At 51.4% G+C, this 17,500-nt stretch overlaps 65 non-coding genes across 65 annotated transcripts in view; 12 read left to right on the top strand and 53 right to left on the bottom strand.

Annotated features, from left to right (window-relative positions):
* The first annotated feature begins 407 nt into the window (after window positions 1-407).
* Window positions 408-480, top strand: trnaa-agc (transfer RNA alanine (anticodon AGC)). The gene has a single exon. It is a non-coding gene; the product is annotated as a tRNA-Ala (tRNA).
* A 154-nt stretch (window positions 481-634) lies between these two features.
* trnaq-cug (transfer RNA glutamine (anticodon CUG)) lies at window positions 635-706 on the bottom strand. The gene has a single exon. It is a non-coding gene; the product is annotated as a tRNA-Gln (tRNA).
* A 114-nt stretch (window positions 707-820) lies between these two features.
* Window positions 821-892, bottom strand: trnaq-uug (transfer RNA glutamine (anticodon UUG)). The gene has a single exon. It is a non-coding gene; the product is annotated as a tRNA-Gln (tRNA).
* Window positions 893-1,021: 129 nt separating this feature from the next.
* Window positions 1,022-1,094, bottom strand: trnaf-gaa (transfer RNA phenylalanine (anticodon GAA)). The gene has a single exon. It is a non-coding gene; the product is annotated as a tRNA-Phe (tRNA).
* Window positions 1,095-1,190: 96 nt separating this feature from the next.
* trnai-aau (transfer RNA isoleucine (anticodon AAU)) lies at window positions 1,191-1,264 on the bottom strand. The gene has a single exon. It is a non-coding gene; the product is annotated as a tRNA-Ile (tRNA).
* A 97-nt stretch (window positions 1,265-1,361) lies between these two features.
* trnap-ugg (transfer RNA proline (anticodon UGG)) lies at window positions 1,362-1,432 on the bottom strand. The gene has a single exon. It is a non-coding gene; the product is annotated as a tRNA-Pro (tRNA).
* Window positions 1,433-1,961: 529 nt separating this feature from the next.
* trnaa-agc (transfer RNA alanine (anticodon AGC)) lies at window positions 1,962-2,034 on the top strand. The gene has a single exon. It is a non-coding gene; the product is annotated as a tRNA-Ala (tRNA).
* A 154-nt stretch (window positions 2,035-2,188) lies between these two features.
* Window positions 2,189-2,260, bottom strand: trnaq-uug (transfer RNA glutamine (anticodon UUG)). Its single transcript has one exon. It is a non-coding gene; the product is annotated as a tRNA-Gln (tRNA).
* Window positions 2,261-2,389: 129 nt separating this feature from the next.
* On the bottom strand, window positions 2,390-2,462 carry trnaf-gaa (transfer RNA phenylalanine (anticodon GAA)). Its single transcript has one exon. It is a non-coding gene; the product is annotated as a tRNA-Phe (tRNA).
* Window positions 2,463-2,558: 96 nt separating this feature from the next.
* Window positions 2,559-2,632, bottom strand: trnai-aau (transfer RNA isoleucine (anticodon AAU)). Its single transcript has one exon. It is a non-coding gene; the product is annotated as a tRNA-Ile (tRNA).
* Window positions 2,633-2,729: 97 nt separating this feature from the next.
* trnap-ugg (transfer RNA proline (anticodon UGG)) lies at window positions 2,730-2,800 on the bottom strand. The gene has a single exon. It is a non-coding gene; the product is annotated as a tRNA-Pro (tRNA).
* A 529-nt stretch (window positions 2,801-3,329) lies between these two features.
* On the top strand, window positions 3,330-3,402 carry trnaa-agc (transfer RNA alanine (anticodon AGC)). The gene has a single exon. It is a non-coding gene; the product is annotated as a tRNA-Ala (tRNA).
* Window positions 3,403-3,871: 469 nt separating this feature from the next.
* Window positions 3,872-3,943, bottom strand: trnaq-cug (transfer RNA glutamine (anticodon CUG)). Its single transcript has one exon. It is a non-coding gene; the product is annotated as a tRNA-Gln (tRNA).
* Window positions 3,944-4,052: 109 nt separating this feature from the next.
* Window positions 4,053-4,124, bottom strand: trnaq-uug (transfer RNA glutamine (anticodon UUG)). The gene has a single exon. It is a non-coding gene; the product is annotated as a tRNA-Gln (tRNA).
* A 129-nt stretch (window positions 4,125-4,253) lies between these two features.
* On the bottom strand, window positions 4,254-4,326 carry trnaf-gaa (transfer RNA phenylalanine (anticodon GAA)). Its single transcript has one exon. It is a non-coding gene; the product is annotated as a tRNA-Phe (tRNA).
* Window positions 4,327-4,422: 96 nt separating this feature from the next.
* On the bottom strand, window positions 4,423-4,496 carry trnai-aau (transfer RNA isoleucine (anticodon AAU)). Its single transcript has one exon. It is a non-coding gene; the product is annotated as a tRNA-Ile (tRNA).
* Window positions 4,497-4,593: 97 nt separating this feature from the next.
* On the bottom strand, window positions 4,594-4,665 carry trnap-ugg (transfer RNA proline (anticodon UGG)). The gene has a single exon. It is a non-coding gene; the product is annotated as a tRNA-Pro (tRNA).
* A 529-nt stretch (window positions 4,666-5,194) lies between these two features.
* Window positions 5,195-5,267, top strand: trnaa-agc (transfer RNA alanine (anticodon AGC)). Its single transcript has one exon. It is a non-coding gene; the product is annotated as a tRNA-Ala (tRNA).
* Window positions 5,268-5,421: 154 nt separating this feature from the next.
* trnaq-cug (transfer RNA glutamine (anticodon CUG)) lies at window positions 5,422-5,493 on the bottom strand. Its single transcript has one exon. It is a non-coding gene; the product is annotated as a tRNA-Gln (tRNA).
* A 114-nt stretch (window positions 5,494-5,607) lies between these two features.
* Window positions 5,608-5,679, bottom strand: trnaq-uug (transfer RNA glutamine (anticodon UUG)). The gene has a single exon. It is a non-coding gene; the product is annotated as a tRNA-Gln (tRNA).
* Window positions 5,680-5,808: 129 nt separating this feature from the next.
* Window positions 5,809-5,881, bottom strand: trnaf-gaa (transfer RNA phenylalanine (anticodon GAA)). The gene has a single exon. It is a non-coding gene; the product is annotated as a tRNA-Phe (tRNA).
* Window positions 5,882-5,977: 96 nt separating this feature from the next.
* Window positions 5,978-6,051, bottom strand: trnai-aau (transfer RNA isoleucine (anticodon AAU)). The gene has a single exon. It is a non-coding gene; the product is annotated as a tRNA-Ile (tRNA).
* A 97-nt stretch (window positions 6,052-6,148) lies between these two features.
* Window positions 6,149-6,219, bottom strand: trnap-ugg (transfer RNA proline (anticodon UGG)). Its single transcript has one exon. It is a non-coding gene; the product is annotated as a tRNA-Pro (tRNA).
* Window positions 6,220-6,748: 529 nt separating this feature from the next.
* trnaa-agc (transfer RNA alanine (anticodon AGC)) lies at window positions 6,749-6,821 on the top strand. The gene has a single exon. It is a non-coding gene; the product is annotated as a tRNA-Ala (tRNA).
* Window positions 6,822-6,975: 154 nt separating this feature from the next.
* trnaq-cug (transfer RNA glutamine (anticodon CUG)) lies at window positions 6,976-7,047 on the bottom strand. Its single transcript has one exon. It is a non-coding gene; the product is annotated as a tRNA-Gln (tRNA).
* Window positions 7,048-7,161: 114 nt separating this feature from the next.
* trnaq-uug (transfer RNA glutamine (anticodon UUG)) lies at window positions 7,162-7,233 on the bottom strand. Its single transcript has one exon. It is a non-coding gene; the product is annotated as a tRNA-Gln (tRNA).
* A 136-nt stretch (window positions 7,234-7,369) lies between these two features.
* On the bottom strand, window positions 7,370-7,442 carry trnaf-gaa (transfer RNA phenylalanine (anticodon GAA)). The gene has a single exon. It is a non-coding gene; the product is annotated as a tRNA-Phe (tRNA).
* Window positions 7,443-7,538: 96 nt separating this feature from the next.
* On the bottom strand, window positions 7,539-7,612 carry trnai-aau (transfer RNA isoleucine (anticodon AAU)). The gene has a single exon. It is a non-coding gene; the product is annotated as a tRNA-Ile (tRNA).
* Window positions 7,613-7,709: 97 nt separating this feature from the next.
* trnap-ugg (transfer RNA proline (anticodon UGG)) lies at window positions 7,710-7,781 on the bottom strand. Its single transcript has one exon. It is a non-coding gene; the product is annotated as a tRNA-Pro (tRNA).
* A 524-nt stretch (window positions 7,782-8,305) lies between these two features.
* On the top strand, window positions 8,306-8,378 carry trnaa-agc (transfer RNA alanine (anticodon AGC)). Its single transcript has one exon. It is a non-coding gene; the product is annotated as a tRNA-Ala (tRNA).
* Window positions 8,379-8,532: 154 nt separating this feature from the next.
* trnaq-cug (transfer RNA glutamine (anticodon CUG)) lies at window positions 8,533-8,604 on the bottom strand. The gene has a single exon. It is a non-coding gene; the product is annotated as a tRNA-Gln (tRNA).
* Window positions 8,605-8,718: 114 nt separating this feature from the next.
* Window positions 8,719-8,790, bottom strand: trnaq-uug (transfer RNA glutamine (anticodon UUG)). Its single transcript has one exon. It is a non-coding gene; the product is annotated as a tRNA-Gln (tRNA).
* A 129-nt stretch (window positions 8,791-8,919) lies between these two features.
* On the bottom strand, window positions 8,920-8,992 carry trnaf-gaa (transfer RNA phenylalanine (anticodon GAA)). The gene has a single exon. It is a non-coding gene; the product is annotated as a tRNA-Phe (tRNA).
* A 96-nt stretch (window positions 8,993-9,088) lies between these two features.
* trnai-aau (transfer RNA isoleucine (anticodon AAU)) lies at window positions 9,089-9,162 on the bottom strand. Its single transcript has one exon. It is a non-coding gene; the product is annotated as a tRNA-Ile (tRNA).
* A 97-nt stretch (window positions 9,163-9,259) lies between these two features.
* Window positions 9,260-9,330, bottom strand: trnap-ugg (transfer RNA proline (anticodon UGG)). Its single transcript has one exon. It is a non-coding gene; the product is annotated as a tRNA-Pro (tRNA).
* Window positions 9,331-9,859: 529 nt separating this feature from the next.
* Window positions 9,860-9,932, top strand: trnaa-agc (transfer RNA alanine (anticodon AGC)). The gene has a single exon. It is a non-coding gene; the product is annotated as a tRNA-Ala (tRNA).
* A 154-nt stretch (window positions 9,933-10,086) lies between these two features.
* Window positions 10,087-10,158, bottom strand: trnaq-cug (transfer RNA glutamine (anticodon CUG)). The gene has a single exon. It is a non-coding gene; the product is annotated as a tRNA-Gln (tRNA).
* Window positions 10,159-10,267: 109 nt separating this feature from the next.
* On the bottom strand, window positions 10,268-10,339 carry trnaq-uug (transfer RNA glutamine (anticodon UUG)). The gene has a single exon. It is a non-coding gene; the product is annotated as a tRNA-Gln (tRNA).
* A 129-nt stretch (window positions 10,340-10,468) lies between these two features.
* On the bottom strand, window positions 10,469-10,541 carry trnaf-gaa (transfer RNA phenylalanine (anticodon GAA)). The gene has a single exon. It is a non-coding gene; the product is annotated as a tRNA-Phe (tRNA).
* Window positions 10,542-10,637: 96 nt separating this feature from the next.
* trnai-aau (transfer RNA isoleucine (anticodon AAU)) lies at window positions 10,638-10,711 on the bottom strand. Its single transcript has one exon. It is a non-coding gene; the product is annotated as a tRNA-Ile (tRNA).
* A 97-nt stretch (window positions 10,712-10,808) lies between these two features.
* On the bottom strand, window positions 10,809-10,880 carry trnap-ugg (transfer RNA proline (anticodon UGG)). Its single transcript has one exon. It is a non-coding gene; the product is annotated as a tRNA-Pro (tRNA).
* A 529-nt stretch (window positions 10,881-11,409) lies between these two features.
* trnaa-agc (transfer RNA alanine (anticodon AGC)) lies at window positions 11,410-11,482 on the top strand. Its single transcript has one exon. It is a non-coding gene; the product is annotated as a tRNA-Ala (tRNA).
* A 154-nt stretch (window positions 11,483-11,636) lies between these two features.
* Window positions 11,637-11,708, bottom strand: trnaq-cug (transfer RNA glutamine (anticodon CUG)). The gene has a single exon. It is a non-coding gene; the product is annotated as a tRNA-Gln (tRNA).
* A 114-nt stretch (window positions 11,709-11,822) lies between these two features.
* trnaq-uug (transfer RNA glutamine (anticodon UUG)) lies at window positions 11,823-11,894 on the bottom strand. The gene has a single exon. It is a non-coding gene; the product is annotated as a tRNA-Gln (tRNA).
* Window positions 11,895-12,030: 136 nt separating this feature from the next.
* On the bottom strand, window positions 12,031-12,103 carry trnaf-gaa (transfer RNA phenylalanine (anticodon GAA)). The gene has a single exon. It is a non-coding gene; the product is annotated as a tRNA-Phe (tRNA).
* A 96-nt stretch (window positions 12,104-12,199) lies between these two features.
* Window positions 12,200-12,273, bottom strand: trnai-aau (transfer RNA isoleucine (anticodon AAU)). The gene has a single exon. It is a non-coding gene; the product is annotated as a tRNA-Ile (tRNA).
* A 97-nt stretch (window positions 12,274-12,370) lies between these two features.
* Window positions 12,371-12,442, bottom strand: trnap-ugg (transfer RNA proline (anticodon UGG)). The gene has a single exon. It is a non-coding gene; the product is annotated as a tRNA-Pro (tRNA).
* A 524-nt stretch (window positions 12,443-12,966) lies between these two features.
* On the top strand, window positions 12,967-13,039 carry trnaa-agc (transfer RNA alanine (anticodon AGC)). Its single transcript has one exon. It is a non-coding gene; the product is annotated as a tRNA-Ala (tRNA).
* A 154-nt stretch (window positions 13,040-13,193) lies between these two features.
* On the bottom strand, window positions 13,194-13,265 carry trnaq-cug (transfer RNA glutamine (anticodon CUG)). The gene has a single exon. It is a non-coding gene; the product is annotated as a tRNA-Gln (tRNA).
* A 114-nt stretch (window positions 13,266-13,379) lies between these two features.
* Window positions 13,380-13,451, bottom strand: trnaq-uug (transfer RNA glutamine (anticodon UUG)). The gene has a single exon. It is a non-coding gene; the product is annotated as a tRNA-Gln (tRNA).
* Window positions 13,452-13,580: 129 nt separating this feature from the next.
* trnaf-gaa (transfer RNA phenylalanine (anticodon GAA)) lies at window positions 13,581-13,655 on the bottom strand. The gene has a single exon. It is a non-coding gene; the product is annotated as a tRNA-Phe (tRNA).
* A 96-nt stretch (window positions 13,656-13,751) lies between these two features.
* trnai-aau (transfer RNA isoleucine (anticodon AAU)) lies at window positions 13,752-13,825 on the bottom strand. The gene has a single exon. It is a non-coding gene; the product is annotated as a tRNA-Ile (tRNA).
* A 97-nt stretch (window positions 13,826-13,922) lies between these two features.
* On the bottom strand, window positions 13,923-13,994 carry trnap-ugg (transfer RNA proline (anticodon UGG)). Its single transcript has one exon. It is a non-coding gene; the product is annotated as a tRNA-Pro (tRNA).
* A 529-nt stretch (window positions 13,995-14,523) lies between these two features.
* Window positions 14,524-14,596, top strand: trnaa-agc (transfer RNA alanine (anticodon AGC)). Its single transcript has one exon. It is a non-coding gene; the product is annotated as a tRNA-Ala (tRNA).
* A 154-nt stretch (window positions 14,597-14,750) lies between these two features.
* On the bottom strand, window positions 14,751-14,822 carry trnaq-cug (transfer RNA glutamine (anticodon CUG)). The gene has a single exon. It is a non-coding gene; the product is annotated as a tRNA-Gln (tRNA).
* Window positions 14,823-14,931: 109 nt separating this feature from the next.
* On the bottom strand, window positions 14,932-15,003 carry trnaq-uug (transfer RNA glutamine (anticodon UUG)). The gene has a single exon. It is a non-coding gene; the product is annotated as a tRNA-Gln (tRNA).
* Window positions 15,004-15,132: 129 nt separating this feature from the next.
* trnaf-gaa (transfer RNA phenylalanine (anticodon GAA)) lies at window positions 15,133-15,205 on the bottom strand. Its single transcript has one exon. It is a non-coding gene; the product is annotated as a tRNA-Phe (tRNA).
* Window positions 15,206-15,301: 96 nt separating this feature from the next.
* trnai-aau (transfer RNA isoleucine (anticodon AAU)) lies at window positions 15,302-15,375 on the bottom strand. The gene has a single exon. It is a non-coding gene; the product is annotated as a tRNA-Ile (tRNA).
* A 97-nt stretch (window positions 15,376-15,472) lies between these two features.
* Window positions 15,473-15,544, bottom strand: trnap-ugg (transfer RNA proline (anticodon UGG)). Its single transcript has one exon. It is a non-coding gene; the product is annotated as a tRNA-Pro (tRNA).
* A 529-nt stretch (window positions 15,545-16,073) lies between these two features.
* Window positions 16,074-16,146, top strand: trnaa-agc (transfer RNA alanine (anticodon AGC)). Its single transcript has one exon. It is a non-coding gene; the product is annotated as a tRNA-Ala (tRNA).
* A 152-nt stretch (window positions 16,147-16,298) lies between these two features.
* Window positions 16,299-16,370, bottom strand: trnaq-uug (transfer RNA glutamine (anticodon UUG)). Its single transcript has one exon. It is a non-coding gene; the product is annotated as a tRNA-Gln (tRNA).
* A 129-nt stretch (window positions 16,371-16,499) lies between these two features.
* trnaf-gaa (transfer RNA phenylalanine (anticodon GAA)) lies at window positions 16,500-16,572 on the bottom strand. The gene has a single exon. It is a non-coding gene; the product is annotated as a tRNA-Phe (tRNA).
* A 96-nt stretch (window positions 16,573-16,668) lies between these two features.
* trnai-aau (transfer RNA isoleucine (anticodon AAU)) lies at window positions 16,669-16,742 on the bottom strand. The gene has a single exon. It is a non-coding gene; the product is annotated as a tRNA-Ile (tRNA).
* Window positions 16,743-16,839: 97 nt separating this feature from the next.
* trnap-ugg (transfer RNA proline (anticodon UGG)) lies at window positions 16,840-16,911 on the bottom strand. Its single transcript has one exon. It is a non-coding gene; the product is annotated as a tRNA-Pro (tRNA).
* A 529-nt stretch (window positions 16,912-17,440) lies between these two features.
* trnaa-agc (transfer RNA alanine (anticodon AGC)) overlaps window positions 17,441-17,500 on the top strand; it is a 73-nt gene continuing 13 nt past the window's right edge. Inside the window, exon 1 of the tRNA in view lies at window positions 17,441-17,500. This exon is cut by the window's right edge and continues 13 nt beyond it. This is a non-coding gene — a tRNA (tRNA-Ala).

The raw sequence follows: 17,500 nt of genomic DNA, 5'->3' as shown, positions 1-17,500 counted from the left end.
CTTGTTTCTGCCCTGCTCTACTCACCCTGTTACGGTCCTCAGGGGTGCAGACTTACTTGACCGCAACAGTCACTTCTGATACAGGATCACAATCTTGTGAAAGCCAAGTGGATCGTTTGTAATAAAGCAACAACAACAAGAAAGCCCAAAAAACAACATTAAAAACACTGAATGAAACAAGCAAGCATTAGAAGAAATGAGTCTAAAAACAAACAAGTTGGCGGCGATCATAATAACCAAAAGCAAAGAAGACAAATAGCAACAACAAAAGAAAGAAAAAATTAACTGCAATGGAAGAAATGACACCTCGAGACAAGGTCAAAGGCAAAGGAATGAAAGTGGGCCTTTGAATGGATTCAATAATGGTGGTGGACCTAACAGGGAGAAGATTCTGCCTTCTGCGGCCAGGGGAATTAGCTCAAATGGTAGAGCGCTCGCTTAGCATGCGAGAGGTAGCGGGATCGATGCCCGCATTCTCCAAAGGGCTCCTTCCCTTTTACGCGCACGTCCCCAAGGAGACAGACTGCGCTTTTTGCGGTGCGAAACGTACCCTCGCAGTTGCGTGAGCCTTTGGGGCCCACTGCTGTCAAAAGAATTTCTCAGAACGGGCCCTGCGCACATTCGTGGCAAAAGCATGTCCCACCGAGATTTGAACTCGGATCGCTGGATTCAGAGTCCAGAGTGCTAACCATTACACCATGGAACCTTGACGAGAGAGGCCGCTGCTCAGAGGAAAGCAAAGAAGAAGTGGCTTACGGCTCACCAGCAACAAAAATAAAGTTGAGCCTTTTTTGTTTTTATCTGCCGCAAGAAGGCACGTAGGTTCCACCGAGATTTGAACTCGGATCGCTGGATTCAAAGTCCAGAGTGCTAACCGTTACACCATGGAACCACGAGCGCCTCTTTGACAGCTGACCTGGAGGTAGATAGTGTTGCGGCTAGGGGGAACCAGTCAGAGCGAGGGGTTGTATCCCAGTGAGTTTTGGTCACTGGCCACCCTCGACCAAAAGAAAGCTGCATCTGCCGAAACCCGGGATTGAACCAGGGACCTTTAGATCTTCAGTCTAACGCTCTCCCAACTGAGCTATTTCGGCCACATCCCCCTAGGGTTTGGTCTGCAGGGGTTTACGTGACACCACCCGTCGCTTTGAGAGAAGAGCAGAGACGAGCTAACAGAGAACAAAAGACGTTGGCCCGTACGGGGATCGAACCCGCGACCTTGGCGTTATTAGCACCACGCTCTAACCAACTGAGCTAACCGGCCTGGCTCCGGCCAGACGTCTGCCCAATTTCCCCAAAGTTTGCTGACTGCTCGTGGGCCCCTTAGCAGGCAGAAAAGCTTCAGGACCAAGCCTGACCACGGGCTCGTCCGGGATTTGAACCGGGACCTCTCGCACCCAAAGCGAGAATCATACCCCTAGACCAACGAGCCACGCTCACGCAGCTGGCGCACCGCCGCCTGCCCTCGAGCGACGCTCTTCACGTGGCTTTGAATGCAGGGAGCATCCGGAAGTCTGCGCTTGTGGCAAAAAGCACCTCGATTTCTGAGAAACTTGTTTCTGCCCTGCTCTACTCACCCTGTTACGGTCCTCAGGGGTGCAGACTTACTTGACCGCAACAGTCACTTCTGATACAGGATCACAATCTTGTGAAAGCCAAGTGGATCGTTTGTAATAAAGCAACAACAACAAGAAAGCCCAAAAAACAACATTAAAAACACTGAATGAAACAAGCAAGCATTAGAAGAAATGATTCTAAAAACAAACAAGTTGGCGGCGATCATAATAACCAAAAGCAAAGAAGACAAATAGCAACAACAAAAGAAAGAAAAAATTAACTGCAATGGAAGAAATGACACACCTCGAGACAAGGTCAAAGGCAAAGGAATGAAAGTGGGCCTTTGAATGGATTCAATAATGGTGGTCGACCTAACAGGGAGAAGATTCTGCCTTCTGCGGCCAGGGGAATTAGCTCAAATGGTAGAGCGCTCGCTTAGCATGCGAGAGGTAGCGGGATCGATGCCCGCATTCTCCAAAGGGCTCCTGCCCTTTTACGCGCACGTCCCCAAGGAGACAGACTGCGCTTTTTGCGGTGCGAAACGTACCCTCGCAGTTGCGTGAGCCTTTGGGGCCCACTGCTGTCAAAAGAATTTCTCAGAACGGGCCCTGCGCACATTCGTGGCAAAAGCATGTCCCACCGAGATTTGAACTCGGATCGCTGGATTCAAAGTCCAGAGTGCTAACCGTTACACCATGGAACCACGAGCGCCTCTTTGACAGCTGACCTGGAGGTAGATAGTGTTGCGGCTAGGGGGAACCAGTCAGAGCGAGGGGTTGTATCCCAGTGAGTTTTGGTCACTGGCCACCCTCGACCAAAAGAAAGCTGCATCTGCCGAAACCCGGGATTGAACCAGGGACCTTTAGATCTTCAGTCTAACGCTCTCCCAACTGAGCTATTTCGGCCACATCCCCCTAGGGTTTGGTCTGCAGGGGTTTACGTGACACCACCCGTCGCTTTGAGAGAAGAGCAGAGACGAGCTAACAGAGAACAAAAGACGTTGGCCCGTACGGGGATCGAACCCGCGACCTTGGCGTTATTAGCACCACGCTCTAACCAACTGAGCTAACCAGCCTGGCTCCGGCCAGACGTCTGCCCAATTTCCCCAAAGTTTGCTGACTGCTCGTGGGCCCCTTAGCAGGCAGAAAAGCTTCAGGACCAAGCCTGACCACGGGCTCGTCCGGGATTTGAACCGGGACCTCTCGCACCCAAAGCGAGAATCATACCCCTAGACCAACGAGCCACGCTCACGCAGCTGGCGCACCGCCGCCTGCCCTCGAGCGACGCTCTTCACGTGGCTTTGAATGCAGGGAGCATCCGGAAGTCTGCGCTTGTGGCAAAAAGCACCTCGATTTCTGAGAAACTTGTTTCTGCCCTGCTCTACTCACCCTGTTACGGTCCTCAGGGGTGCAGACTTACTTGACCGCAACAGTCACTTCTGATACAGGATCACAATCTTGTGAAAGCCAAGTGGATCGTTTGTAATAAAGCAACAACAACAAGAAAGCCCAAAAAACAACATTAAAAACACTGAATGAAACAAGCAAGCATTAGAAGAAATGATTCTAAAAACAAACAAGTTGGCGGCGATCATAATAACCAAAAGCAAAGAAGACAAATAGCAACAACAAAAGAAAGAAAAAATTAACTGCAATGGAAGAAATGACACACCTCGAGACAAGGTCAAAGGCAAAGGAATGAAAGTGGGCCTTTGAATGGATTCAATAATGGTGGTCGACCTAACAGGGAGAAGATTCTGCCTTCTGCGGCCAGGGGAATTAGCTCAAATGGTAGAGCGCTCGCTTAGCATGCGAGAGGTAGCGGGATCGATGCCCGCATTCTCCAAAGGGCTCCTGCCCTTTTAGGAAGGAAGGAAGGAAGGAAGTGAAGTGAGGCCAAGTATGGTGACCCATACAAGGAATTTGTGCTCTGCATTTAACCCATCCAAGTGCACACACACAGAAGTGAACACACACACACCCGGAGCAGTGGGCAGCCATTGCTGCGGCGCCCGGGGAGCAGTTGGGGGATCGGTGCCTTGCTCAAGGGACTCACCTCAGTCGTGGTATTGAGGGTGGAGAGGGTGCTGTACATTCACTCCCCCCACCCACAATCCCTGCCGGACCTGAGACTCGAACCTGCAACCTTGGGTTACAAGTCCGACTCTCTAACCATTAGGCCACGGCTGCCCCAAGGAGACAGACTGCGCTTTTTGCGGTGCGAAACGTACCCTCGCAGTTGCGTGAGCCTTTGGGGCCCACTGCTGTCAAAAGAATTTCTCAGAACGGGCCCTGCGCACATTCGTGGCAAAAGCATGTCCCACCGAGATTTGAACTCGGATCGCTGGATTCAGAGTCCAGAGTGCTAACCATTACACCATGGAACCTTGACGAGAGAGGCCGCTGCTCAGAGGAAAGCAAAGAAGAAGTGGCTTACGGCTCACCAGCAACAAAAGTTGAGCCTTTTTTGTTTTTATCTGCCGCAAGAAGGCACGTAGGTTCCACCGAGATTTGAACTCGGATCGCTGGATTCAAAGTCCAGAGTGCTAACCGTTACACCATGGAACCACGAGCGCCTCTTTGACAGCTGACCTGGCGGTAGATAGTGTTGCGGCTAGGGGGAACCAGTCAGAGCGAGGGGTTGTATCCCAGTGAGTTTTGGTCACTGGCCACCCTCGACCAAAAGAAAGCTGCATCTGCCGAAACCCGGGATTGAACCAGGGACCTTTAGATCTTCAGTCTAACGCTCTCCCAACTGAGCTATTTCGGCCACATCCACCTAGGGTTTGGTCTGCAGGGGTTTACGTGACACCACCCGTCGCTTTGAGAGAAGAGCAGAGACGAGCTAACAGAGAACAAAAGACGTTGGCCCGTACGGGGATCGAACCCGCGACCTTGGCGTTATTAGCACCACGCTCTAACCAACTGAGCTAACCGGCCTGGCTCCGGCCAGACGTCTGCCCAATTTCCCCAAAGTTTGCTGACTGCTCGTGGGCCCCTTAGCAGGCAGAAAAGCTTCAGGACCAAGCCTGACCACGGGCTCGTCCGGGATTTGAACCCGGGACCTCTCGCACCCAAAGCGAGAATCATACCCCTAGACCAACGAGCCACGCTCACGCAGCTTGCGCACCGCCGCCTGCCCTCGAGCGACGCTCTTCACGTGGCTTTGAATGCAGGGAGCATCCGGAAGTCTGCGCTTGTGGCAAAAAGCACCTCGATTTCTGAGAAACTTGTTTCTGCCCTGCTCTACTCACCCTGTTACGGTCCTCAGGGGTGCAGACTTACTTGACCGCAACAGTCACTTCTGATACAGGATCACAATCTTGTGAAAGCCAAGTGGATCGTTTGTAATAAAGCAACAACAACAAGAAAGCCCAAAAAACAACATTAAAAACACTGAATGAAACAAGCAAGCATTAGAAGAAATGAGTCTAAAAACAAACAAGTTGGCGGCGATCATAATAACCAAAAGCAAAGAAGACAAATAGCAACAACAAAAGAAAGAAAAAATTAACTGCAATGGAAGAAATGACACACCTCGAGACAAGGTCAAAGGCAAAGGAATGAAAGTGGGCCTTTGAATGGATTCAATAATGGTGGTGGACCTAACAGGGAGAAGATTCTGCCTTCTGCGGCCAGGGGAATTAGCTCAAATGGTAGAGCGCTCGCTTAGCATGCGAGAGGTAGCGGGATCGATGCCCGCATTCTCCAAAGGGCTCCTTCCCTTTTACGCGCACGTCCCCAAGGAGACAGACTGCGCTTTTTGCGGTGCGAAACGTACCCTCGCAGTTGCGTGAGCCTTTGGGGCCCACTGCTGTCAAAAGAATTTCTCAGAACGGGCCCTGCGCACATTCGTGGCAAAAGCAGGTCCCACCGAGATTTGAACTCGAATCGCTGGATTCAGAGTCCAGAGTGCTAACCATTACACCATGGAACCTTGACGAGAGAGGCCGCTGCTCAGAGGAAAGCAAAGAAGAAGTGGCTTACGGCTCACCAGCAACAAAAATAAAGTTGAGCCTTTTTTGTTTTTATCTGCCGCAAGAAGGCACGTAGGTTCCACCGAGATTTGAACTCGGATCGCTGGATTCAAAGTCCAGAGTGCTAACCGTTACACCATGGAACCACGAGCGCCTCTTTGACAGCTGACCTGGAGGTAGATAGTGTTGCGGCTAGGGGGAACCAGTCAGAGCGAGGGGTTGTATCCCAGTGAGTTTTGGTCACTGGCCACCCTCGACCAAAAGAAAGCTGCATCTGCCGAAACCCAGGATTGAACTAGGGACCTTTAGATCTTCAGTCTAACGCTCTCCCAACTGAGCTATTTCGGCCACATCCCCCTAGGGTTTGGTCTGCAGGGGTTTACGTGACACCACCCGTCGCTTTGAGAGAAGAGCAGAGACGAGCTAACAGAGAACAAAAGACGTTGGCCCGTACGGGGATCGAACCCGCGACCTTGGCGTTATTAGCACCACGCTCTAACCAACTGAGCTAACCGGCCTGGCTCCGGCCAGACGTCTGCCCAATTTCCCCAAAGTTTGCTGACTGCTCGTGGGCCCCTTAGCAGGCAGAAAAGCTTCAGGACCAAGCCTGACCACGGGCTCGTCCGGGATTTGAACCGGGACCTCTCGCACCCAAAGCGAGAATCATACCCCTAGACCAACGAGCCACGCTCACGCAGCTGGCGCACCGCCGCCTGTCCTCGAGCGACGCTCTTCACGTGGCTTTGAATGCAGGGAGCATCCGGAAGTCTGCGCTTGTGGCAAAAAGCACCTCGATTTCTGAGAAACTTGTTTCTGCCCTGCTCTACTCACCCTGTTACGGTCCTCAGGGGTGCAGACTTACTTGACCGCAACAGTCACTTCTGATACAGGATCACAATCTTGTGAAAGCCAAGTGGATCGTTTGTAATAAAGCAACAACAACAAGAAAGCCCAAAAAACAACATTAAAAACACTGATTGAAACAAGCAAGCATTAGAAGAAATGAGTCTAAAAACAAACAAGTTGGCGGCGATCATAATAACCAAAAGCAAAGAAGACAAATAGCAACAACAAAAGAAAGAAAAAATTAACTGCAATGGAAGAAATGACACACCTCGAGACAAGGTCAAAGGCAAAGGAATGAAAGTGGGCCTTTGAATGGATTCAATAATGGTGGTGGACCTAACAGGGAGAAGATTCTGCCTTCTGCGGCCAGGGGAATTAGCTCAAATGGTAGAGCGCTCGCTTAGCATGCGAGAGGTAGCGGGATCGATGCCCGCATTCTCCAAAGGGCTCCTGCCCTTTTACGCGCACGTCCCCAAGGAGACAGACTGCGCTTTTTGCGGTGCGAAACGTACCCTCGCAGTTGCGTGAGCCTTTGGGGCCCACTGCTGTCAAAAGAATTTCTCAGAACGGGCCCTGCGCACATTCGTGGCAAAAGCAGGTCCCACCGAGATTTGAACTCGGATCGCTGGATTCAGAGTCCAGAGTGCTAACCATTACACCATGGAACCTTGACGAGAGAGGCCGCTGCTCAGAGGAAAGCAAAGAAGAAGTGGCTTATGGCTCACCAGCAACAAAAATAAAGTTGAGCCTTTTTTGTTTTTATCTGCCGCAAGAAGGCACGTAGGTTCCACCGAGATTTGAACTCGGATCGCTGGATTCAAAGTCCAGAGTGCTAACCGTTACACCATGGAACCACGAGCGCCTCTTTGACAGCTGACCTGGAGGTAGATAGTGTTGCGGCTAGGGGGAACCAGTCAGAGCGAGTGGTTGTATCCCAGTGAGTTTTGGTCACTGGCCACCCTCGACCAAAAGACAAAAGAAAGCTGCATCTGCCGAAACCCGGGATTGAACCAGGGACCTTTAGATCTTCAGTCTAACGCTCTCCCAACTGAGCTATTTCGGCCACATCTCCCTAGGGTGTGGTCTGCAGGGGTTTACGTGACACCACCCGTCGCTTTGAGAGAAGAGCAGAGACGAGCTAACAGAGAACAAAAGACGTTGGCCCGTACGGGGATCGAACCCGCGACCTTGGCGTTATTAGCACCACGCTCTAACCAACTGAGCTAACCGGCCTGGCTCCGGCCAGACGTCTGCCCAATTTCCCCAAAGTTTGCTGACTGCTCGTGGGCCCCTTAGCAGGCAGAAAAGCTTCAGGACCAAGCCTGACCACGGGCTCGTCCGGGATTTGAACCCGGGACCTCTCGCACCCAAAGCGAGAATCATACCCCTAGACCAACGAGCCACGCTCACGCAGCTGGCGCACCGCCTCCTGCCCTCGAGCGACGCTCTTCACGTGGCTTTGAATGCAGGGAGCATCCGGAAGTCTGCGCTTGTGGCAAAAAGCACCTCGATTTCTGAGAAACTTGTTTCTGCCCAACTCACCCTGTTACGGTCCTCAGGGGTGCAGACTTACTTGACCGCAACAGTCACTTCTGATACAGGATCACAATCTTGTGAAAGCCAAGTGGATCGTTTGTAATAAAGCAACAACAACAAGAAAGCCCAAAAAACAACATTAAAAACACTGAATGAAACAAGCAAGCATTAGAAGAAATGAGTCTAAAAACAAACAAGTTGGCGGCGATCATAATAACCAAAAGCAAAGAAGACAAATAGCAACAACAAAAGAAAGAAAAAATTAACTGCAATGGAAGAAATGACACACCTCGAGACAAGGTCAAAGGCAAAGGAATGAAAGTGGGCCTTTGAATGGATTCAATAATGGTGGTGGACCTAACAGGGAGAAGATTCTGCCTTCTGCGGCCAGGGGAATTAGCTCAAATGGTAGAGCGCTCGCTTAGCATGCGAGAGGTAGCGGGATCGATGCCCGCATTCTCCAAAGGGCTCCTGCCCTTTTACGCGCACGTCCCCAAGGAGACAGACTGCGCTCTTTGCGGTGCGAAACGTACCCTCGCAGTTGCGTGAGCCTTTGGGGCCCACTGCTGTCAAAAGAATTTCTCAGAACGGGCCCTGCGCACATTCGTGGCAAAAGCAGGTCCCACCGAGATTTGAACTCGGATAGCTGGATTCAGAGTCCAGAGTGCTAACCATTACACCATGGAACCTTGACGAGAGAGGCCGCTGCTCAGAGGAAAGCAAAGAAGAAGTGGCTTACGGCTCACCAGCAACAAAAATAAAGTTGAGCCTTTTTTGTTTTTATCTGCCGCAAGAAGGCACGTAGGTTCCACCGAGATTTGAACTCGGATCGCTGGATTCAAAGTCCAGAGTGCTAACCGTTACACCATGGAACCACGAGCGCCTCTTTGACAGCTGACCTGGAGGTAGATAGTGTTGCGGCTAGGGGGAACCAGTCAGAGCGAGGGGTTGTATCCCAGTGAGTTTTGGTCACTGGCCACCCTCGACCAAAAGAAAGCTGCATCTGCCGAAACCCGGGATTGAACCAGGGACCTTTAGATCTTCAGTCTAACGCTCTCCCAACTGAGCTATTTCGGCCACATCCCCCTAGGGTTTGGTCTGCAGGGGTTTACGTGACACCACCCGTCGCTTTGAGAGAAGAGCAGAGACGAGCTAACAGAGAACAAAAGACGTTGGCCCGTACGGGGATCGAACCCGCGACCTTGGCGTTATTAGCACCACGCTCTAACCAACTGAGCTAACCGGCCTGGCTCCGGCCAGACGTCTGCCCAATTTCCCCAAAGTTTGCTGACTGCTCGTGGGCCCCTTAGCAGGCAGAAAAGCTTCAGGACCAAGCCTGACCACGGGCTCGTCCGGGATTTGAACCGGGACCTCTCGCACCCAAAGCGAGAATCATACCCCTAGACCAACGAGCCACGCTCACGCAGCTGGCGCACCGCCGCCTGCCCTCGAGCGACGCTCTTCACGTGGCTTTGAATGCAGGGAGCATCCGGAAGTCTGCGCTTGTGGCAAAAAGCACCTCGATTTCTGAGAAACTTGTTTCTGCCCTGCTCTACTCACCCTGTTACGGTCCTCAGGGGTGCAGACTTACTTGACCGCAACAGTCACTTCTGATACAGGATCACAATCTTGTGAAAGCCAAGTGGATCGTTTGTAATAAAGCAACAACAACAAGAAAGCCCAAAAAACAACATTAAAAACACTGAATGAAACAAGCAAGCATTAGAAGAAATGAGTCTAAAAACAAACAAGTTGGCGGCGATCATAATAACCAAAAGCAAAGAAGACAAATAGCAACAACAAAAGAAAGAAAAAATTAACTGCAATGGAAGAAATGACACACCTCGAGACAAGGTCAAAGGCAAAGGAATGAAAGTGGGCCTTTGAATGGATTCAATAATGGTGGTGGACCTAACAGGGAGAAGATTCTGCCTTCTGCGGCCAGGGGAATTAGCTCAAATGGTAGAGCGCTCGCTTAGCATGCGAGAGGTAGCGGGATCGATGCCCGCATTCTCCAAAGGGCTCCTGCCCTTTTACGCGCACGTCCCCAAGGAGACAGACTGCGCTTTTTGCGGTGCGAAACGTACCCTCGCAGTTGCGTGAGCCTTTGGGGCCCACTGCTGTCAAAAGAATTTCTCAGAACGGGCCCTGCGCACATTCGTGGCAAAAGCAGGTCCCACCGAGATTTGAACTCGGATCGCTGGATTCAGAGTCCAGAGTGCTAACCATTACACCATGGAACCTTGACGAGAGAGGCCGCTGCTCAGAGGAAAGCAAAGAAGAAGTGGCTTACGGCTCACCAGCAACAAAAGTTGAGCCTTTTTTGTTTTTATCTGCCGCAAGAAGGCACGTAGGTTCCACCGAGATTTGAACTCGGATCGCTGGATTCAAAGTCCAGAGTGCTAACCGTTACACCATGGAACCACGAGCGCCTTTTTGACAGCTGACCTGGCGGTAGATAGTGTTGCGGCTAGGGGGAACCAGTCAGAGCGAGGGGTTGTATCCCAGTGAGTTTTGGTCACTGGCCACCCTCGACCAAAAGAAAGCTGCATCTGCCGAAACCCGGGATTGAACCAGGGACCTTTAGATCTTCAGTCTAACGCTCTCCCAACTGAGCTATTTCGGCCACATCCACCTAGGGTTTGGTCTGCAGGGGTTTACGTGACACCACCCGTCGCTTTGAGAGAAGAGCAGAGACGAGCTAACAGAGAACAAAAGACGTTGGCCCGTACGGGGATCGAACCCGCGACCTTGGCGTTATTAGCACCACGCTCTAACCAACTGAGCTAACCGGCCTGGCTCCGGCCAGACGTCTGCCCAATTTCCCCAAAGTTTGCTGACTGCTCGTGGGCCCCTTAGCAGGCAGAAAAGCCTCAGGACCAAGCCTGACCACGGGCTCGTCCGGGATTTGAACCCGGGACCTCTCGCACCCAAAGCGAGAATCATACCCCTAGACCAACGAGCCACGCTCACGCAGCTGGCGCACCGCCGCCTGCCCTCGAGCGACGCTCTTCACGTGGCTTTGAATGCAGGGAGCATCCGGAAGTCTGCGCTTGTGGCAAAAAGCACCTCGATTTCTGAGAAACTTGTTTCTGCCCTGCTCTACTCACCCTGTTACGGTCCTCAGGGGTGCAGACTTACTTGACCGCAACAGTCACTTCTGATACAGGATCACAATCTTGTGAAAGCCAAGTGGATCGTTTGTAATAAAGCAACAACAACAAGAAAGCCCAAAAAACAACATTAAAAACACTGAATGAAACAAGCAAGCATTAGAAGAAATGAGTCTAAAAACAAACAAGTTGGCGGCGATCATAATAACCAAAAGCAAAGAAGACAAATAGCAACAACAAAAGAAAGAAAAAATTAACTGCAATGGAAGAAATGACACACCTCGAGACAAGGTCAAAGGCAAAGGAATGAAAGTGGGCCTTTGAATGGATTCAATAATGGTGGTGGACCTAACAGGGAGAAGATTCTGCCTTCTGCGGCCAGGGGAATTAGCTCAAATGGTAGAGCGCTCGCTTAGCATGCGAGAGGTAGCGGGATCGATGCCCGCATTCTCCAAAGGGCTCCTGCCCTTTTACGCGCACGTCCCCAAGGAGACAGACTGCGCTTTTTGCGGTGCGAAACGTACCCTCGCAGTTGCGTGAGCCTTTGGGGCCCACTGCTGTCAAAAGAATTTCTCAGAACGGGCCCTGCGCACATTCGTGGCAAAAGCATGTCCCACCGAGATTTGAACTCGGATCGCTGGATTCAGAGTCCAGAGTGCTAACCATTACACCATGGAACCTTGACGAGAGAGGCCGCTGCTCAGAGGAAAGCAAAGAAGAAGTGGCTTACGGCTCACCAGCAACAAAAATAAAGTTGAGCCTTTTTTGTTTTTATCTGCCGCAAGAAGGCACGTAGGTTCCACCGAGATTTGAACTCGGATCGCTGGATTCAAAGTCCAGAGTGCTAACCGTTACACCATGGAACCACGAGCGCCTCTTTGACAGCTGACCTGGAGGTAGATAGTGTTGCGGCTAGGGGGAACCAGTCAGAGCGAGGGGTTGTATCCCAGTGAGCTTTGGTCACTGGCCACCCTCGACCAAAAGACAAAAGAAAGCTGCATCTGCCGAAACCCGGGATTGAACCAGGGACCTTTAGATCTTCAGTCTAACGCTCTCCCAACTGAGCTATTTCGGCCACATCCACCTAGGGTTTGGTCTGCAGGGGTTTACGTGACACCACCCGTCGCTTTGAGAGAAGAGCAGAGACGAGCTAACAGAGAACAAAAGACGTTGGCCCGTACGGGGATCGAACCCGCGACCTTGGCGTTATTAGCACCACGCTCTAACCAACTGAGCTAACCGGCCTGGCTCCGGCCAGACGTCTGCCCAATTTCCCCAAAGTTTGCTGACTGCTCGTGGGCCCCTTAGCAGGCAGAAAAGCTTCAGGACCAAGCCTGACCACGGGCTCGTCCGGGATTTGAACCCGGGACCTCTCGCACCCAAAGCGAGAATCATACCCCTAGACCAACGAGCCACGCTCACGCAGCTGGCGCACCGCCGCCTGCCCTCGAGCGACGCTCTTCACGTGGCTTTGAATGCAGGGAGCATCCGGAAGTCTGCGCTTGTGGCAAAAAGCACCTCGATTTCTGAGAAACTTGTTTCTGCCCAACTCACCCTGTTACGGTCCTCAGGGGTGCAGACTTACTTGACCGCAACAGTCACTTCTGATACAGGATCACAATCTTGTGAAAGCCAAGTGGATCGTTTGTAATAAAGCAACAACAACAAGAAAGCCCAAAAAACAACATTAAAAACACTGAATGAAACAAGCAAGCATTAGAAGAAATGAGTCTAAAAACAAACAAGTTGGCGGCGATCATAATAACCAAAAGCAAAGAAGACAAATAGCAACAACAAAAGAAAGAAAAAATTAACTGCAATGGAAGAAATGACACACCTCGAGACAAGGTCAAAGGCAAAGGAATGAAAGTGGGCCTTTGAATGGATTCAATAATGGTGGTCGACCTAACAGGGAGAAGATTCTGCCTTCTGCGGCCAGGGGAATTAGCTCAAATGGTAGAGCGCTCGCTTAGCATGCGAGAGGTAGCGGGATCGATGCCCGCATTCTCCAAAGGGCTCCTGCCCTTTTACGCGCACGTCCCCAAGGAGACAGACTGCGCTTTTTGCGGTGCAAAACGTACCCTCGCAGTTGCGTGAGCCTTTGGGGCCCACTGCTGTCAAAAGAATTTCTCAGAACGGGCCCTGCGCACATTCGTGGCAAAAGCAGGTCCCACCGAGATTTGAACTCGGATCGCTGGATTCAGAGTCCAGAGTGCTAACCATTACACCACGGAACCTTGACGAGAGAGGCCGCTGCTCAGAGGAAAGCAAAGAAGAAGTGGCTTACGGCTCACCAGCAACAAAAATAAAGTTGAGCCTTTTTTGTTTTTATCTGCCACAAGAAGGCACGTAGGTTCCACGGAGATTTGAACTCGGATCGCTGGATTCAAAGTCCAGAGTGCTAACCGTTACACCATGGAACCACGAGCGCCTCTTTGACAGCTGACCTGGACGTAGATAGTGTTGCGGCTAGGGGGAACCAGTCAGAGCGAGGGGTTGTATCCCAGTGAGCTTTGGTCACTGGCCACCCTCGACCAAAAGAAAGCTGCATCTGCCGAAACCAGGGACCAGGGACCAGGGACCTTTAGATCTTCAGTCTAACGCTCTCCCAACTGAGCTATTTCGGCCACATCCACCTAGGGTTTGGTCTGCAGGGGTTTACGTGACACCACCCGTCGCTTTGAGAGAAGAGCAGAGACGAGCTAACAGAGAACAAAAGACGTTGGCCCGTACGGGGATCGAACCCGCGACCTTGGCGTTATTAGCACCACGCTCTAACCAACTGAACTAACCGGCCTGGCTCCGGCCAGACGTCTGCCCAATTTCCCCAAAGTTTGCTGACTGCTCGTGGGCCCCTTAGCAGGCAGAAAAGCTTCAGGACCAAGCCTGACCACGGGCTCGTCCGGGATTTGAACCCGGGACCTCTCGCACCCAAAGCGAGAATCATACCCCTAGACCAACGAGCCACGCTCACGCAGCTGGCGCACCGCCGCCTGCCCTCGAGCGTCGCTCTTCACGTGGCTTTGAATGCAGGGAGCATCCGGAAGTCTGCGCTTGTGGCAAAAAGCACCTCGATTTCTGAGAAACTTGTTTCTGCCCTGCTCTACTCACCCTGTTACGGTCCTCAGGGGTGCAGACTTACTTGACCGCAACAGTCACTTCTGATACAGGATCACAATCTTGTGAAAGCCAAGTGGATCGTTTGTAATAAAGCAACAACAACAAGAAAGCCCAAAAAACAACATTAAAAACACTGAATGAAACAAGCAAGCATTAGAAGAAATGAGTCTAAAAACAAACAAGTTGGCGGCGATCATAATAACCAAAAGCAAAGAAGACAAATAGCAACAACAAAAGAAAGAAAAAATTAACTGCAATGGAAGAAATGACACACCTCGAGACAAGGTCAAAGGCAAAGGAATGAAAGTGGGCCTTTGAATGGATTCAATAATGGTGGTCGACCTAACAGGGAGAAGATTCTGCCTTCTGCGGCCAGGGGAATTAGCTCAAATGGTAGAGCGCTCGCTTAGCATGCGAGAGGTAGCGGGATCGATGCCCGCATTCTCCAAAGGGCTCCTGCCCTTTTACGCGCACGTCCCCAAGGAGACAGACTGCGCTTTTTGCGGTGCGAAACGTACCCTCGCAGTTGCGTGAGCCTTTGGGGCCCACTGCTGTCAAAAGAATTTCTCAGAACGGGCCCTGCGCACATTCGTGGCAAAAGCAGGTCCCACCGAGATTTGAACTCGGATCGCTGGATTCAGAGTCCAGAGTGCTAACCATTACACCATGGAACCTTGACGAGAGAGGCCGCTGCTCAGAGGAAAGCAAAGAAGAAGTGGCTTACGGCTCACCAGCAACAAAAGTTGAGCCTTTTTTGTTTTTATCTGCCGCAAGAAGGCACGTAGGTTCCACCGAGATTTGAACTCGGATCGCTGGATTCAAAGTCCAGAGTGCTAACCGTTACACCATGGAACCACGAGCGCCTCTTTGACAGCTGACCTGGCGGTAGATAGTGTTGCGGCTAGGGGGAACCAGTCAGAGCGAGGGGTTGTATCCCAGTGAGTTTTGGTCACTGGCCACCCTCGACCAAAAGAAAGCTGCATCTGCCGAAACCCGGGATTGAACCAGGGACCTTTAGATCTTCAGTCTAACGCTCTCCCAACTGAGCTATTTCGGCCACATCCACCTAGGGTTTGGTCTGCAGGGGTTTACGTGACACCACCCGTCGCTTTGAGAGAAGAGCAGAGACGAGCTAACAGAGAACAAAAGACGTTGGCCCGTACGGGGATCGAACCCGCGACCTTGGCGTTATTAGCACCACGCTCTAACCAACTGAGCTAACCGGCCTGGCTCCGGCCAGACGTCTGCCCAATTTCCCCAAAGTTTGCTGACTGCTCGTGGGCCCCCTAGCAGGCAGAAAAGCTTCAGGACCAAGCCTGACCACGGGCTCGTCCGGGATTTGAACCCGGGACCTCTCGCACCCAAAGCGAGAATCATACCCCTAGACCAACGAGCCACGCTCACGCAGCTGGCGCACCGCCGCCTGCCCTCGAGCGACGCTCTTCACGTGGCTTTGAATGCAGGGAGCATCCGGAAGTCTGCGCTTGTGGCAAAAAGCACCTCGATTTCTGAGAAACTTGTTTCTGCCCTGCTCTACTCACCCTGTTACGGTCCTCAGGGGTGCAGACTTACTTGACCGCAACAGTCACTTCTGATACAGGATCACAATCTTGTGAAAGCCAAGTGGATCGTTTGTAATAAAGCAACAACAACAAGAAAGCCCAAAAAACAACATTAAAAACACTGAATGAAACAAGCAAGCATTAGAAGAAATGAGTCTAAAAACAAACAAGTTGGCGGCGATCATAATAACCAAAAGCAAAGAAGACAAATAGCAACAACAAAAGAAAGAAAAAATTAACTGCAATGGAAGAAATGACACACCTCGAGACAAGGTCAAAGGCAAAGGAATGAAAGTGGGCCTTTGAATGGATTCAATAATGGTGGTGGACCTAACAGGGAGAAGATTCTGCCTTCTGCGGCCAGGGGAATTAGCTCAAATGGTAGAGCGCTCGCTTAGCATGCGAGAGGTAGCGGGATCGATGCCCGCATTCTCCAAAGGGCTCCAGCCCTTTTAACCATTACACCATGGAACCTTGACGAGAGAGGCCGCTGCTCAGAGGAAAGCAAAGAAGAAGTGGCTTACGGCTCACCAGCAACAAAAATAAAGTTGAGCCTTTTTTGTTTTTATCTGCCGCAAGAAGGCACGTAGGTTCCACCGAGATTTGAACTCGGATCGCTGGATTCAAAGTCCAGAGTGCTAACCGTTACACCATGGAACCACGAGCGCCTCTTTGACAGCTGACCTGGAGGTAGATAGTGTTGCGGCTAGGGGGAACCAGTCAGAGAGAGGGGTTGTATCCCAGTGAGTTTTGGTCACTGGCCACCCTCGACCAAAAGAAAGCTGCATCTGCCGAAACCAGGGATTGAACCAGGGACCTTTAGATCTTCAGTCTAACGCTCTCCCAACTGAGCTATTTCGGCCACATCCCCCTAGGGTTTGGTCTGCAGGGGTTTACGTGACACCACCCGTCGCTTTGAGAGAAGAGCAGAGACGAGCTAACAGAGAACAAAAGACGTTGGCCCGTACGGGGATCGAACCCGCGACCTTGGCGTTATTAGCACCACGCTCTAACCAACTGAGCTAACCGGCCTGGCTCCGGCCAGACGTCTGCCCAATTTCCCCAAAGTTTGCTGACTGCTCGTGGGCCCCTTAGCAGGCAGAAAAGCTTCAGGACCAAGCCTGACCACGGGCTCGTCCGGGATTTGAACCCGGGACCTCTCGCACCCAAAGCGAGAATCATACCCCTAGACCAACGAGCCACGCTCACGCAGCTGGCGCACCGCCGCCTGTCCTCGAGCGACGCTCTTCACGTGGCTTTGAATGCAGGGAGCATCCGGAAGTCTGCGCTTGTGGCAAAAAGCACCTCGATTTCTGAGAAACTTGTTTCTGCCCTGCTCTACTCACCCTGTTACGGTCCTCAGGGGTGCAGACTTACTTGACCGCAACAGTCACTTCTGATACAGGATCACAATCTTGTGAAAGCCAAGTGGATCGTTTGTAATAAAGCAACAACAACAAGAAAGCCCAAAAAACAAGATTAAAAACACTGAATGAAACAAGCAAGCATTAGAAGAAATGAGTCTAAAAACAAACAAGTTGGCGGCGATCATAATAACCAAAAGCAAAGAAGACAAATAGCAACAACAAAAGAAAGAAAAAATTAACTGCAATGGAAGAAATGACACACCTCGAGACAAGGTCAAAGGCAAAGGAATGAAAGTGGGCCTTTGAATGGATTCAATAATGGTGGTGGACCTAACAGGGAGAAGATTCTGCCTTCTGCGGCCAGGGGAATTAGCTCAAATGGTAGAGCGCTCGCTTAGCATGCGAGAGGTAGCGGGATCGATG

This window comes from Garra rufa, unplaced genomic scaffold (genome assembly GCF_049309525.1).
Source record: "Garra rufa unplaced genomic scaffold, GarRuf1.0 hap1_unplaced_001, whole genome shotgun sequence".
NCBI lineage: Eukaryota > Metazoa > Chordata > Actinopteri > Cypriniformes > Cyprinidae > Garra > Garra rufa.
This window is presented reverse-complemented; position numbering and strand designations above follow the sequence as displayed.